This window comes from Macrobrachium nipponense, chromosome 4, assembly GCF_015104395.2.
Source record: "Macrobrachium nipponense isolate FS-2020 chromosome 4, ASM1510439v2, whole genome shotgun sequence".
Classification (NCBI taxonomy): Eukaryota; Metazoa; Arthropoda; class Malacostraca; order Decapoda; family Palaemonidae; genus Macrobrachium; species Macrobrachium nipponense.
In genome coordinates this window covers 51,050,787-51,066,685 of record NC_061100.1, presented here as the reverse complement: position 1 = coordinate 51,066,685, position 15,899 = coordinate 51,050,787, and the positions used below count along the sequence as shown (strand labels likewise).

The 15,899-nt window shown below is 35.7% G+C and overlaps 1 protein-coding gene across 5 annotated transcripts in view; it reads right to left on the bottom strand.

Moving 5' to 3' along the window:
* Positions 1-15,899, bottom strand: part of LOC135210925 (protogenin B-like) — a 677,376-nt gene that overhangs the window by 650,861 nt on the left and 10,616 nt on the right. The window lies entirely within an intron of this gene.

The following is a 15,899-nucleotide window of genomic DNA, read 5'->3' as shown; positions in this document are numbered from 1 at the left end:
TTCGCCATCACAGCGGTTCTACTAACTGGTGTGGCTCCACAGAAAACCAGACACAAAAGTCACTACCAAATTCATTTTCACTGTAACTAACTGCTGATTCGTGGATGAACTCCCACTTGAAAGCTTCCCAAACATGAGCCGCATTAGGTATACCCCTACACAGAAAGGTCACTTGCAGCCCACTGGAAGCTCCCATACATAATGCGGCACTTTTATTTTAGCATGTAGTACTCAACTTTTTTGGATACTGAGGCACCTCCTTTCCAATGACTTTTCCTCGATTCATCCAGAGTGCAGTATTACCATAAAAAGGTTACATCATAAGGAACACTAATTGTGGCACAAATGGAATTTATTGGCTCTTGGTCTCATTGATATTGTGAATTACAAAATCAGATTTCAGGGGTCTATTTAATCGTAGTGACACTCATGCATCTTCACCTTGCCCGGAAACAAGAAGAACCAGAGGTGTGCTGGTTATTGGCGCTGAACTCAACCGAAAACATCTAAACATCAAGTCCAGAAGTTACCCTGAATGAAGGACGGGCTTCCTAATACGGTACGCATCATTTCATTCCAAACAAATAAAGCATAAGGATGAAAATGTAGTATGAAAATCTGTATTCCAAAGACAGAACAGAATTAGCCCAAATCCTAAACGACCTGTGAGAGATGAAAAATCATTTCCAAAAAGAAGGTACACGTCCATCTTTCAGACCGAATTTTCTTCACGCCCCCTTTCCCACCAAACCTCAAAGTTCTGGAAACGTCGTTCTGTGATTCATATGGTTCCATAGGATCAAAGCAGACGCAATGGCAACAGGAGTAACAAACAGATGTATGGCTACCACAATCTCCTTGCAGTTATCTTGAATACAAGCGGTCGCCCACAAACAATGTTGCAACATGAACAAACAAACAAACAAGCGCTGGCTAGCTCTTTTGATGTAATCAAAATGAAAACAAAAAACACGTTGTCATATACTACAATCTCTGTATGCGATGTACAGCCTTACATTATATATATATATATATATATATATATATATATATATATATATATATATATAATAATATATATAATATAGTTGGTGCATATAAATAGAAGAGATCCTAGTATATCACAACCGCGCACTGCAGCTAGTGTGCGCTTGTTTACGGTAAAGAAATGTTTGATTTTATCTAAATCTGGATTCTTTTATTGGTGCTACTTTGGCTTGTAAACTATGCGTCACATACTGTGAGGTGCTAGTGCTAAACACCGTTGGGTAAATGTACGTAAAGTAGACGGCCGCAAAAAGATATCGTTTATTCATTAATATGATTTGTCGATCACACAATACAGATATTGATGTAGTATAAAGTACTTTGTTGCCCAGAGTCCCAAGGAGCTTCCGCCATTAACAAGCCAGAGTAGCAGCACCTTGTTATCATATCATATCAAGCAATATATTTAGTATACTCATAACATCAAGCGACCACTCCTCCTCGCTTCTTATTTCCCAACCTCTCGCGAAGCGGGAGCCTCAAAATCCACCTCAGCATTCTCATTTCTATTCGCTATCTGACTTAAGCAAAGACGCACAAAATTTAATGTTATAATCTGAGGTCAGTGATCTCTACACAACTTCATTAAGGTTGCTCACCTACCCAAGCCCAAATCACTGAGACGACTCCATCGCATACAGAAGACCATATAATACACCAATAAACATGTCTTGAGTCCTCAAGTCTGCAAAGACACCAAGTCTTCAATATCATTCAAATCATATCCACGTATAAGTAACCAACAGAAATAACTGTCCGAAGAGAATGTCTCAACATTTCTCAGAAAGAAGTACACATCATAATAAAACCAAATAATCATCATGAATATATAATGGAGCAACCACAAGGGATCCCAATTCGACCCATGTTGAATACTAAACTTGAAAAAATACCCACGGAGTCCAAGTTCAGCCCCGATCGAGAAGGAGTGGGAAGCGGTGACATGTAATAATAACCAAACCACCCATATTAGTGTCTCATCCATAGTTTTCGAGGTTGCTAGGTTGAATAGTGACCCTCCTGAAGCCCTCTACGTTCAAGTTCAGTCCCAATAGGAGAGAGAGAGAGAGAGAGAGAGAGAGAGAGAGAGAGAGAGAGAGAGAGAGAGAGAGAGAGCTTACCGGCTGTAATAAATTTCCCAGGCAGTGCCAGGTTGGTCAGCTAGTGTGTGCATACATATGAGAGAGAGAGAGAGAGAGAGAGAGAGAGAGAGAGAGAGAGAGAGAGAGAGAGAGAGAGTGCTGTAACCAAGTGTAACTCAAACGTTGTCCCTATATGACATGCAACAAAACTTACACCTACTTTAATCTGTGCCAAACTTGCAATGTCTTGTGAACAAAGGTAGAACACTGAGCTCACAATGGATTCCCACTGACAAAAATGGCAAGGAAGAAGAAGAAGAAAAAAGAGAAAAATAAAACCTTAACAAGAAAAGAGGGAGGAAAAGTGTCGAAGGCCAAGACTTCACAGTCCACGTATTGCGTATCGGGGATCAGGTGACGAAACCTCACCACAACTATGTATCCGTTAGAGAGGCTCCAATCTATCGCCAAATCTCAGCCACAACTGCAAGGTTTTAATTAAAAGTTCCCTTTTCCTCCTCCTCCTCCTCCTCCCCCTCTTACTCAGCTCAAGAATGACTTGTGAATCAAAACTGCAATCGAGAATTCTGTTCAATTTCAAACAATGAATGGCTCCTTAGCCCTTCAAGAAACACGCTATCCATTTCGTAAGGTATAAAATACAATTAACATACCGTTTCCAAACACACGTACTATTGTATATATACTATAGGCATAAGTATTTGTGTTTGTGTGTTGGGTGTATAATACACACATACAATAAGACAGATGTAGTTCTTTGATTACACGTTGCAACGGATGTCCTCGAATCAAGTGTCTTCCACTCTCATTTCAACAATGTTTCTAACATCTTTAGTAAACGCTTAAAATGTAAACCATTAGCCCAGAACAAAATGTGAAAAAGCAACAAATTCTCTAACATTAAACGATATTTCTCCAAACTTAGCGGTAGGTGAATGTGATTATATATATATATATATATATATATATATATAATATATATATATATATAACTAGCTGCAAGTACAAGAGAGTCCAAGTGCAAGATTAAATCATCATCATCCTTACAACTGCAGTCATTCTTCATGGATCCAGTAAATGACTCTTCATCTGGAACATCCAAGCTAACAGACATCGTCTCGAAAGAATAAAAGTTACTTATCCCTTTACAACTCCGATACGTCTTTAGAGTAAAACTTCTAAATCTTGAAGTTCATTTGGAAACGCAAAAGAACAAAGAACGATGCTCCACAGAAAATAATTTAGGTAAAATAAGTCACGTTGACAACGAAGAGCGCAGAAAGGGGAAAGGAAAGGTTTGTAAACAGAGGACTTGAACACACAAGACAAGAAGTAGCACAGCTGGACCTTAATAAAAAGGGAAAATGGGTCATCGGGTTAGCAGTCCTTCGGGAACTGTTAGAAATAAAGCCAATGCAACAGAGACGCACAAACTGCACAGTTTTGGTCACCAGACCTTGGAGTTCAAATGTTACACTAGTGATCAGAAAATTGTGAAGCACTATACTTGGTATATACCTGAGTTTGGACTTCAACAACTTGAACGATCAACAGTCGGTCATCCATGAATTTCAAATATTAACTCTATAAGGCTATTGTGTTGAATTTGTTTATTGGTTGATTTTGTTATAATATCAATAGAGTTCGTGGCATTTGATATCTCAAACCATGATTCCTTAGACATAATAAACTGCATTTACAATGAAGGCAAAACTACCTTCTGAGCAATAAAAAAAAAAAAAAAAGAAACTAAACCCACTCAAGTGATGTAACAAAATACATGGGCTAATAAAGCATGCTACAGACCCACCCGCCTATATTCCTTCTCATCGAGTAAGAGATTGTGATGATACTAGTGATAATACAAGCAAAAAATGTCGGTCATTACACATTGAAAAAAAAAATCTCGGGAGATTTAAACGGTTGAGTTTGAAATGTAACTGTTCTTCATATAACATGACAACATTATAAATCATAAAATGAATACGTCCCTAATACTTTAAAACAAAATAACGAATAAGGACGCATCACTATCGTTCGAGTAACACACCAAAGCCTCACAAAATTATTTCAACAATAGACAACACATTCTTTGAATGGCACCACCAAAGACTCACAAAATTATTTCAATATGGACAACATATTCTTTCAATGACATCACCAACGCCTCAGAATTATTTCAACATGGACAACAGTCTTTGAACGACACCACCAAAGCGTCACAAAATTACTTCCAAATAGACACATTTTTTGAACGATATCACGAAAGCCTCAGAATTATTTCACCAAAGACAATAATCACAAACTTTTTTCAACACAGACAACATAAAAGCATCGATATAAACATTCTTTCAGTTTTTCCCCCCGCAACGCCAGGTTGGTCAGTAGTGTGTATATATATATAGATATATATATATATATATATATATATATATATATATATATATATATGTATATATATATATATATATATATATATATATATATATTATATATATATATATATATATATATATATACTATATAATCAGGAGTCAGGAGGGCCGAATAAACAATGTAACTCATATATTAAGTACAGCGCACAATACACCCTACGAAAGTAAAATGGTAAATTGAGAAACAGTACTAATTAATTTACAAGATTACAATTAATTTTACTTATTCACACACTTTCATGAACGTGGTCCCGATTACTCTAAAATGTTCATAACTGTTACATGAGAATTTAACAATTCTATATCCTAAAAAGTGTTAATTTTTATTTTAAATACCCATAAATCACATTAGAGCACAATGAGACTTTAACTGTTTTATAATACTATGTGTGAACTTGCGGAATTTGAATACTAGCAACCTTGTATCATTCGCCACAATATTAAACTATGAGTACGTTAGGTACAAGGAAGACAATGCGACGCTGTCTGCCTAAAAATATCACATTTTATCGCCAGACGATAATCCGCAAAACCATCTTGGTCGGAACATGGTCACACTTGTCACACCATCTTCATCTATTATTACCACTCAATGCGTAAGGTCTCTCTCTCTCTCTCTCTCTCTCTCTCTCTCTCTCTCTCTCTCTCTCTCATAGTCGCACATGGCATTAAGTGTGCGTTAGTGGCGTAACTGGAGAACCGTGAAGGGAAAAAGATGTCAGTTAAAACTCGGGATTAGTCCTGTTCGAAAACAACTGGGCTATTAGCTAGTAAGAGCATAATAAAGCTTGAGACAAAGGAACTGTATCCCACTTAACGACATACTTACGAAACAGGAATTGAAAGCCAAAGCACCCACCAACCAGAGGCAAACTAACAACAATGACGAAAATTTACTCCATGCAGAAGAGAGTATATATATAACACTTGCTGACTGATGTTTGTGGGAATCAGCAAAACAAGCACCGCAGTTAGTTATTACATCTGTCGGTTATTTCGTTTGAAGTTACACTGTTATAGGTTTCGATTTTCTCCTCTTTCATATATGGAGCCTCGTTGACGCACTTTCAAGCTGCTTCTATGAGACAGACCCTCCTCTACTTCTAACTAAGTCCAATTTATTCGAAGCCAGGTGTAATCGTATTTGATTACACCTAACTTCATCACAACTGGTAGCCATGGTCAAAGCATAGAATGAAAAGTACGCAGGTGATCACCGCAACGAGCGCGTTTACTCCAATACACTAATTATACCGTCAGAGTATACTATATTCAGGCATGAACAGTGGCGATATACCGTTCGACACCATAATTTGTTATGAAAACACTGCGAGTCTGTTTTCTTTTGTAAGTCGCAAATAATTGTGAAATGCCATTTTCTTTCTGGCCCGTCGCGAAGGCTTCGTAAACAGGGAAATACAAAAAAAAGCAAGTTATTGTATACCCTTATACCTTATTGCACAAAGAACTCCCTCCGCGGTCCTACAGTGTTCCATACATAACAACCAGGAGGGGGAAAACCAGTCTCAGCAACAGAGACATAAACACGAGCACACATGTTGATAAATTCCCGACGTTCAAAGACGTCACGTGGTGTTTTAGAAACCATGTCACAAGGTCAGATTCCCTTACCCAGCAGCGCTAACTGTAAACACAACGCAGTTTCGAAGCCCAACGCACAAATCCCACAGGACTCGCAACGTGTAGAGCTAAAACGCTCGAAAAGAAAATATTTCTCTCTTCCCTAATACAAACATTCCAAGCTGAACTTATCTTTATACACTTAACTGTGTGTGTGTGTGTGTGTGCGTGTGTGTGTAAGTCGAAATATGTTTTAATGTTGTAAATATATATTCTCACGGCTTTTTTTACTGTTACACAAGTGAATTATTAATCTCGTAATTCTTTTGACTTTGACACAAGTAAATTATGATAATAATAGGTTAATCGTATTAGAAGAAGGTTGCAAAAAAAAAAAAAAAAAAAAAATATATATATATATATATAAATAAAATATATATATATTTATATATATATATAATATATATATATATATTTTACCAATACTAACTGCACTGACATAAATAAGAAAAATTTTCAAAAGGCAAAATTAAGGACTGCCATAAAATCAACTTATTTTTTCACCTAAATTAGTCCTAAAATATATAGAAATTAATACCGGTATTAACAAAGCAATCACAGTAAACAAAACGACAATAACCATCAACTTGCCTTCTTCATTCCTTGAATAGGCTACGGAAACGTAGCTATCGACAAGATTTCTAGGAAAATGTGCCTAATATCAATATTCCACCCCCTCTCGATCTCTCCCGTCAGGGCAAGTCTTTTTAAATGATCTTGGTTATGATATTTACTTCTAAAAGTTTTATTTTCCACTTTATATATTACAGACCAATCAGTTCACTACTTTCGCAGTAGCACATAAATGTGGACGCGAAAACATTGAACATGGGTCCCTAAAGAGAGGTCATGCGTTAACAAAACATTCCTTTCCAGATGGTCATTACGCAGTGAACCACGTAAACCAATAAAACCAATAAATGAGTAAACAGTTCTATCAAGTCATTCCAAGCGGATTCTAAACCTCCCTTTGGAGAGGATATTCATTACCATAAAAGAGAAATTTATGACTAGCGAGCATTGAATGAACAAAAGCCTAAAATCTCTTGCTTTCCTTTGAAAGGTCATTCCAAAGGCTGCATCTATACTGCAGTAAAAATGAAAAAAGAAAACTTGGACAATTAACGATTACATATCACGAACAGGTTGAAAACAAGTCACCGACTGTGGGTGGAGAACGAATCCCTGACAAATAAACGCTGAATAACCGCATGAAGCTCTGCTTAGCAATAACAATAAGGCGCTGACTGATATTCAACATTTTTGTGATGTGTGTAAGGTAAGTTACAGATATGTGCTGATGACCTTATTCTAGTGTGAACTTATCCAAGGGACAAAAATAAAAAACGACAAAAATGTAAAATTAAAAGGTACATGGCTTGAAAACAAGGCACAGGGCGAGTCAAAAGGCAAGGTAATGGGGAGGATTACGCAATGGAAGAGAGAGAGAGAGAGAGAGAGAGAGAGAGAGAGAGAGAGAGAGAGAGAGAGAGAGAGAGAGAGAGAGAATGTTCATCCATATAAAGTCTCGGCACTTTATGGGCGTAGGCTCTAAACTAAACCCAAACTTGATAGCACCTCGTTAATTTTTTATACATCTGTAATGCTGCGCCATTCCCCTCTGCTACGTTTTTGTGATGAGGTTACGTTCATTTATTTATTTACTTGAATTTCTATTTATTGCATTCAATTAGTAAATAATTTCTAGACTTCAATGCCTAGAATATGTACAAGGAACTAATATATGGATATATACTGCTTGCAACTCATTGCTAAAAAAAAAAAATCCAACAATAAAAAGACCTAAGAGAAAAACACCAAAAAAAAAAAACTTATTCGGTTCTCCTTAGCATCTTTTTTTTCTTGCTAACCCTCCCTTTTATAGCTATGCTTTTCATAATTCCCAGCGTTAAGATTTAAAGTGATACATTTTTGTTTGGTGAATTGTTATACGAAAGTCTTCAATAAAACGATCCCCGGGGGTTTTAACCGCAAAATTTCAAAATAAACATATAGTTTATATAATTGAACATACACACATAGGTATGTACTATAATAGAATTTGTTAATATAAGCTGTGAAGCTGTTTACACGTACATGTATAATAATAATAATAATAATAATAATAATAATAATAATAATAATAATAATAATAATGTTTTCTATTCGTCTTCCTGCTTTTTACAAATTTATTAGGACTTGAATGTAATAAATTAACTCGCGATATCTAAAATGCAATCTTTTCAAAAACATTCATTTAAGCCTATAATATCTGGGCCTAGCAAGTCATCTTTCACACTGCAAGATAAGAGTATCCCTTCCGTACAAATCATCACCAACAGTGTGCAACACCATAAAAGAGGGAGGAGGAGGAGGAGGAAGGATTACGTAGAATGCACCTCCATGAAACAGTAGAACATGTCATATTCACACGCCGGAAACTTATCGCATGCTTATCAAACAGGTTGAAAAAAGTCAACGTCCGTCTGCGGAGAGCCAGTTTTTGACAGACGCTAGATAATCGAAGGAAGCACAAGGAGGCACTATATACTACCAGATATTCGGTGACTTGGGTGTTTGCGCTGCGTTGCGGCCTGTGTTTTACTGTAGTGTGGGCGTACTCTTAGGTCAGAACACCATACTCCCTTTGACAGACAAAGAGTTCTCAAAAGGTTAAAAGCACCAAAGATTGTATTCTGAAATGTAAATTTTCTAGGCAAGGAGTGGATTATGTCTATTCATGTCTATTCTTCTCTTTCTTTTTTTCATTTCTTTAACGTGCCATAACACGGATGGGTGGCCAAATTAGCTCGTACACTGACCGAAAAATATTGATGCGCTTGTCCCGTCGATTGGCGACGAACCCACATTTTTTTTATATAAGTTAAATTACGAGGAGACCACAAAAGAAGCCTGGTCATTCAACAATCCACAGGTTAATATGATTAAAGAAATGATTTAAAATTGCCATCTCATGAAAACGTATATATGGAAATTTCTTTGCCAACATCACCAAATTGCGGGAAATAACACCCATACGAAAACATCAGAGCGTGGGATTCAAGTCACCACCAACCTCCCACCTGAGGGAATTCATATTCGAAAGCAGAACACCCAAATGCCTGGCCAAAGAAAGAGAACTATTTGCCAAAAATCATCGAAAGGTAGGAATTAATCGTTGGACAACCAAACATGACCAAACGACGACAATGACACAACAAACAATAATGGTGTCTTCAACTCCAACCCCGACAAAGTTTGCTCTTGGTTTTATCGAATGACAAACATGAGACCCAAAAATGCCACGAGTCCTCCCTCCCTCAATTGTCTCCATTCACTAACAGCCAGGTCTGATAAGAACAAAGACTTGAGTATGGATGACGTCAGCCTCTGACAAGGCCAGCGATACCTCCTGACGCAATTCTTAACGTTTATAAATATTCGATGGTACATCAACTGGATATTTTTCATGAATTCAACGGCGCCTCTTCATAAGACATTCAACTTCAACAGCTTTCGTAATTGATATAATCTGCCAACTTTTATGTAAGCAATAAAACGGATGTCAAAAGCTTACCCATATTATTTCTAATGTAAGAATGAAAGACTTCCCCTCATTATTTTCATCATAAATACTAAAGATGCATGGGAATACCATCCCCAATATCCCTTATCTTAACCAAATAATTTTTTTTAATATAATAACACTTTATTTTAATATAATAACACTTTAAATTTCCACAATGCGACGTTACTGAGAACTTGCGAACAGACAGCACGCAATTCTTTCACATACAACGCACGTAAAACGTACGTAAAATACACGGCAAAGATTGCATCAATTTTGAAAAACCTCCGATTGAGTAGACATTTATTTACTGGCAGATGATAGATAGAAGATTTCGAAGACGACAATTATCAGAAATGTTATTTGGGAAGAAGTCGACTTTTTTGTTCTTGTTACAATATGTAAGCACGGAACGTGATATTATATATATATATATATATATATATATATATATATATATATATATATATATATATATATATATATATAATTTGAAATAGAAATTCCAATACGAAAAAAGGAAAGGAATATAAAAATGCCTCTCAACATGATCGCCAAATGGCTTCTTCCAAGGCGACCAGCAATAACCATAACAGGTTAATATTGGGACACAGTCAAAGGAGAGAAAAAAAATCACTATGCATACCAGAGACTTCCGATTACTTTAAAATTGTACTCTGAATATTCGACATAACATCATGACTCCTTCGGAATAATCGTCATCAATTAATAAACCGATTTACATACTGATCCCTGATCAACTGAGTCATCGACGCCAAATACTCTTCCAGCATAAGTACCTTTTTGGGACTGGAAACAGGAGTTTGGGCAGTTGATCTCGTCACAGTTATTATGAAATACATAATAGGTCATCAATCATTTGTAACTTTCAGTACAACTACCTACACTATAATATAGAGCTACTTTTTTAACCTCCCCAGCACAACAGGGAAACTGATGGCTTCATCATCACCCGACATTTTTCCACATTAAAGCTGATCCTTATGAGTGAAGGTCACTTTTTTTTTTATTTAGAGGCAATAAGTTATCCAGTGTTTAAGTCGGAATAACTAAAGGACCACTCTCTTCATTCATAAAAGTCAGGGTCAATTTCAGGGAGGTCCACACTAAGAAACGGAGTAGTGCCAACTGTTTAGGGTAGTGACTTGATATTACGAACAGATATATACAACTAAATGCGCAAATACAATATGAATACTGATTCAGTGATATGTAAGTATAGACTCTAACGAGCGGGTTCACCCAGGGCAATGGAGTGAAGATTACCTTGTCGAGGTCCTCCTGTTTTGATGGTATCGTACATTTACTCGTTGCATTTGGACGTTCACTCCCGGCACTCCTCCATCCCTCTCCAACTCCCCCTCCCCACCCTAGCCGCTCCCAGCAACAGTGGAATAACAACCAAGTATATACACACTATACTACCTAGTTTAACGGAGGCATTGGGATTGTACGGAACACGCTCATGTGTACCCATTCTCTGGTTCAGAATCAAACACAGGCCATCACTCTGTGAACTAGTTTACTGCTACATGCAGTAAACCAAAAGAGAGAGAGAGAGAGAGAGAGAGAGAGAGAGAGAGAGAGAGAGAGAGAGAGAGAGAGAGAGAGATTCTAGAGCCCACAGCTGCGAAGGGAAACAGACAAATTAGAAATGACTATCCAAAATGATTAAGGAACTCGGAAAATGGGATCCTGGACTAGTTCTAGCAACCATCGGAATGTCGTTCTTCTTCTTATAATAATAATAATAATAATAATAATAATAATAATAATAATAATAATAATAATAATAATAACAATAATAATAACAATAACAATAATAATAATAATAATGTAACAGACAACTGGAATGTTTACGTTGAACAACCTCATTTCAAAAGGCAATTACGGTAACTGAGAAGAAGGGTCATACAAGTAGTAAGATAATAATAGTAACAATAATTGAATAAGAAGCACTATATATATTACTTAGTAACGACACATAAATAGCAACAACGCAATACTATCCATAATAATAATAATATTATAAAAGAAATATATTACATATATACTCAATACTCATACAGAGAGAGAGAGAGAGAGAAGAGAGATAGAGAGAGAAGAGAAAAGAGGAGCCCCACCTCCCACTTCACCCAATAACCTTGAGTTGCAAGATAAGGGCAAGGACATTAGGCACCTTTTCAAGAACTTCATAAACACAATAAAAGAGCGATAAACATCATTGGGGCAACTAGAGATAAAGTGTTGGCGGGGGGGGGGGGTGAGGGTGTGGGAGTGGGTGTGATGGGTAGTGGATGGGTAAAAAAAAAAAAAAAAAAAAAAAAAAAAAAAAAAAAAAAAAAAAAAAAAAAAAAAGTTTAGTACCAGTAACATTGCACGTCGCAGGCAAACCATCAAGTTCTGATTCCTAACGAAACATTATAGTAATTAACATATGTTAATGACTAATAAATACTAGTTAATTAGTAATACCAAGTAGAACATAGTAAATAATAATTGATTAATAACTTCTACTAAACACGAGACACCAAAAAGGGGATTTTACAATTATAAGATACGGTAACCTCATAACAAGCAGCTGCGCTGGCCACTAGATTTGACAAGACATGAAAAACTCCCATCCACAGCAGGCTATACCCAATAGAATGAGCTGAAAATTGTGAAGTGGTAGGTGGCATTATTCAAAAAGTTCACTGGTAATTGAGTGAGACTGATATTTAACAACATTGCAATAAGAAAGGGACGTCTATGCCTAAAGAAACTTGAAGAAAATCGAATACAAATCCAAAACTGATGCAGTGCTGCTACTAGAATAAGAACGTTATATTCATAACATATACTGCAGCCAATGAGCCACGGCGTCTACTCATAGCCATCATTACAGTCCGTAACACTCCTGTTAATAAAAACCTAATTTCCATTCCGTTTCTGGCAATGTAACAACAAACTGATGTTCGCAACATCACTAGTAGTGTTGCAAACTGCTAACATCCACCACACTGCTGACAATACAAAAATGTATAGCATCGCTGATGTAAGCACAACCTGCTAATAACACTACCAAGAATGTAGTAGAGTTGTTGTAAATGTTATAAGAACTGATCTATAACACTGCTGGTAATGCTCTTAGGGTCTATACACTGATATCCGTCACCCCAAAGCGAAGAACGTTATATGGGATCTGTAAACCAACTGGCTAAGCTATTTGCTATCTAATAATATGGAAAGCAATTTCAATACTTATAAAACACAACTAACTTGAAAGAGCAATTTAATATGTACAGTATAGTCTGGAAATGCAATAACCTGGTGTGTACAACACGGATGAAGTGCTGTACATCAGTAGCCCATATAAACCCGCTTGCAACGGATTGAAACCATACTTACAACCCTGATACCACTGCAACTAGCATATACCTATAACCTGACGAATAACCCAGCTCCGTTGAAGATAAGACATACTTGAAATACACAGGCAATAATACATCTGTGCACCATCTAACTAAAAGACCTAACATCGCAGTATACAATTTACAACTTGCCAAATTAAACAAAACCAGAAGGAATAAAGAATGCTATTTACAGATACTATATTATAAAACACGCATGCACACACATACATACATACACATGCTATATATATATATACAATACATCTACATACATACTCTACATACACACACACATATATATATATATATATATAATATATATATATATATAATATATATATCTATATATATCTATATCTATATATATATATATATATCTATATATATATATATATATATCTATATATATAGATATATATATATATCTATATATATAATATATATATATATATATATATATATATATATATATATATATATATATATATATAGCACTGGTAATCTTCTTAGTCAAGAAGATATGGTAATTCGGTTGCAATACAACTAAATATATATATATATATATATATATATATATATATATATATATATATATATATATAGTATATATATATATATATATATATATATATATATATATATATATATATATATATATATATTTATATATATATATATATAATTAATGTATATATGTATATATATGTACATATTATGATATATATATATTATATATAAATACTATATATATATATATATATATATATATATATATATATATATGATATATATATATCTATATCTATATATTAATATATATATATATAAATTAATATATATATATATACACAAAATGAAAGTTCTGATATCGACAAACACACGCTGCAATGCATATCAAATGGTTTAATATAAATAATAAACAAATACATACTCTATAAACACACACACAAGTCTAACAAAGCCTCTCATTGTTATACATACCAAGTATATAAGAAATTTAAATAAACATGCAAATTTATTGAAATGTAAAGAGTTTAAAATCAATCATATTTTCCTCTAAACCAAACATGATTTTCAAGTGCGCATTACGAATATTTCTCTGTTTATTGGTGCTTTCAAGCAGCGCACGCGCTAAGAAAGCGGATCCTCTCAAAGTAAGCAGCAGCTGCGACCCTGCTTGTGAATTCGTTCAAAAGTTGAAGTGAATTCAAATTACATGCAAATTCATTTGATTACTGCTTATCGTTTTCTAACACAGCTCATACTTATTCCATTATCATCAGTATCATTGCTACTAATAACATTATTATCCCGTAACAGAATTAGTAATCGAAATCCTACTATATCATCCAGTGATCAGCCAAATATACAATTTACACTAAGTTCAAAATATCAACCAGTAATATTATACTACTACTAATAATAACAATAATAAAGTAATATAAAACTAATAATAATATTAACAATAATAAGCTGCCTCACCCATTCCCTTCCAGTTTACTAAATATACTGAGTGGCGTGAGAAACAAAGAAGGAACAAGATTCCTAAGCAGGCAATACTTTATGCTCACTGAGAGAGAGAGAGAGAGAGAGAGAGAGAGAGAGAGAGAGAGAGAGAGAGAGAGAGAGAGAGAGGAGGGGGAAAATCGGAGGGGAGGGAGAAAGAAAAAAATGACCTTGACTGGTAAAACGCCAATCCAAGCCGGGTTGGAGCACCGAGTGAGAAAGGGTAGGGCCGATGAGCAGCATCCCACAAGAAGACCAATCAGGATTGTAGGTTGCAGACATGTTATGTAGCCTCAAGCGACGACAACAGGTTCCCGATTAAAGACGAATATGGCGAAAATGCTTTATCATGCAGAGAGCTTTAAAGACAGGCATACATGCCATGCGCGCAAGGCATTTCCAGCATGGAGTGCTGGAAGGAATTTGCTCGCTGGAATGTTCTCAATGAAAACTGGATGCGGCGTACAGACAAATCGAGTTAGCGTTTTACCTAGATAGAGACTTCCAGCAAGTTGTCGTCTACGAGGTACATTATTCATGAGGGATAAAGGTCACCTGAGATGATCATGAGATTTCCAGGTTGGGGGAAAACAAAAATGCATACAAGTACAAGGTCCCTCGAGTGTGAAAACATTTTTTGACAATCCGACAATGATACTTACTACATGATACGACACGACCCTTCAGCTGCCTTTCCAACACAACAGGAAGTTGACCTCATGCTAATTAAGAATACTAAATAGAATTCAAGAAGCCTAGAAACCAAAGCCGTCGGGATACGAGGACCCGGAGTGGAATCGGATTAACTGAAATGTTGTCCGGTCTTTCGTGGGTTCTCTGTTCTGTCGTCATAACACGTCAGCTATAAGTTGCATCGTAAGCAATACACTACTATTCTCCCATGCAAATGTTTGAAGCATAACATAAGAAGGATCAATATTTCTGTGATGTCTCATAGTACTTACGGTTACTTGAACACAATCACTTCATTGATGAGTTAGTTACGCACATTGCGTTAGGACCAAATTAAAACGAGAGAGAGAGAGAGAGAGAGAGAGAGAGAGAGAGAGAGGAGAGAGAGAGAGAGAGATGCACCTATGCCAATACTGTATTATAGGACGTAAAAAGGATAAGGATAAATAATTCAAAGGCTGTAAATATTTAAACAATAGTTTAAATAGCT